Below are 1,934 nucleotides of genomic sequence, written 5' to 3'. Positions count from 1 at the left end.
CTTAAAAACATACCCAATTTTATTGAAACATTTCATCAAACACCTTGTGTGCACCACACATAAGATCTATAAGCACCATACAAATAAGATTTGATGTAGATGCGGTGAGAGAGAGGGTGGAAGCAACTTTCAGTGGTGGTGGCAGTCATCTGCATCAGGTCTGGCAGTGGGAGATGGAGGACGCAACATAGATGAAGCAAATGTGGAGGTGGCCATAGATCTGGAGGTGGAAGAAAGTTTTGTCAAAATAATGGTCGCAAGTTTTATGCACCCCAGTAGATCTGTACATCAAAGACATGGAGATGAAATAGATTTGTACACTGGAGTAGACTAATGGTGTGGTTGTTCATGGTGGAGCTAGAGTTTCAGTCGTAGAATACATATACGACTAGTGAAAACTCATTAGTGGTGGTGAGTTTGGCTGACAGTCTGAGGTGGTGGTACCGTCGCCAATCTGGATTTAAAGGCGATGATGTTGATGGCTTTCATCTTTGACGGAGGTGTTGACAAACTCATTTTCACTCATATCTGGACTAGAAATGCCATTGGAGACAATAAAAATCCATCCGAATCACTCATATCTAACCAAATCTGAATAAGAAGCACAAAAAAGTCATCAACAACTAGTGAAAACTCATCAGGGGAGACGACGGCGGTGGTAGGTAACAGATGTAATGTTTGACTTTAGATCTGAGAGACTAGAGTCGGTGGTGGTGAGTTTAGACGACTTTCTGAGGTGACTCTACCGCCGCCATATCTAGATTTGAAGGCGACAGTGATGATGGATTTCGTGTTTGACATGAGGGTTGACAAACTCATATTCACTCAGATCTGGACAAATCCAGATTAGAGGTGCCACCAAAAACAATAAAATTCCATCAAAACCACTCAAATCTAACCAGAAATAAGCAAGAAGCACAAAAAAAGTCTTCGAAATCACGAAGCCGCCGATGAACCACCAAAGAGGATGACTCTACATAGATATGGAGGTGGTAGCGAGTAGCAAAAGTGGCAGGAGACACAAGTTGTAACAATTGCGAAATTTTTTTATCGATAGTTAATCGCCAAAGGTAACATGCATCAAGAATAATAGAGTTAATACGTAATATTTATCAAACTATGAAAAAAAATTACAAGTTTCGTATAGGAAAAATCAATTGAATCATTAGTAAATCGTAAAAATTAGTGCACTAAAACATCTTTATATATATATATATATATATATATATATATATATATATATATATATATATATATATATATATATATATATATATATATATATATATATAAGGAAGGGTTATTTGGAAAACAAAAAACCCTAAAAATCATAAAAATACATAAAAAAATACTTAGAGATGACAAAACTTTTTTTTTTTAAAATTTTTTTTATAGAAAAATCGCAGCTTTTTAATAAAATCGTTGAAAAAAAAAATAAAAAATCAATTTTTTTTTTAAAAAAAATGGTTTTTTTTAAAAAGAAATTTCAGCGATTTTATACTAAAAGCTGCGATTTTTCATCAAAAAATTCAAATTTTTTTTGTGATCTCGAAGTATTTTTTTATGCATTTTTTTTATTTTTAGGGTATTTTGTTTTCCATAGAACCTAAACCAATATATATATATATATATATATATATATATATATATATATATATATATATATATATATATATATATATATATATATATATATATATATATATATATATATATATATAATGAAGTTCAATAGACAACCATAATTAACAAGGAACCAAGAAACCAATCGTGAGCGTCGGAAATCATAATGATCAACGGTAAAGGAAAGAGAAGTACATTTTACATTGGACGCACACATAACAGATTATGCCAAAAAATTCACCTCCTTACCAAAGAACCCACCTTTTTTTCATTTAAAATTTTTTTAGGCCACATTTTTTATAAAAAAAAAC

The 1,934-nt window shown here is 31.6% G+C and overlaps 1 long non-coding RNA gene across 1 annotated transcript in view; it reads right to left on the bottom strand.

Annotated features, from left to right (window-relative positions):
- LOC122198328 (uncharacterized) overlaps window positions 1-1,175 on the bottom strand; it is a 1,689-nt gene extending 514 nt beyond the window's left edge. Inside the window, exon 1 of the long non-coding RNA XR_006192915.2 lies at window positions 14-1,175. This is a non-coding gene — a long non-coding RNA (uncharacterized LOC122198328). The remainder of the gene's footprint in view (window positions 1-13) is intronic.
- Between the last annotated feature and the right edge of the window lie 759 nt (window positions 1,176-1,934).

Source organism: Lactuca sativa, chromosome 5 (assembly GCF_002870075.4).
Source record: "Lactuca sativa cultivar Salinas chromosome 5, Lsat_Salinas_v11, whole genome shotgun sequence".
NCBI classification, from domain to species: Eukaryota; Viridiplantae; Streptophyta; class Magnoliopsida; order Asterales; family Asteraceae; genus Lactuca; species Lactuca sativa.
The sequence above is the reverse complement of the archived record's forward strand: the minus strand, read 5'-3'. Positions and strand labels throughout refer to the sequence as shown.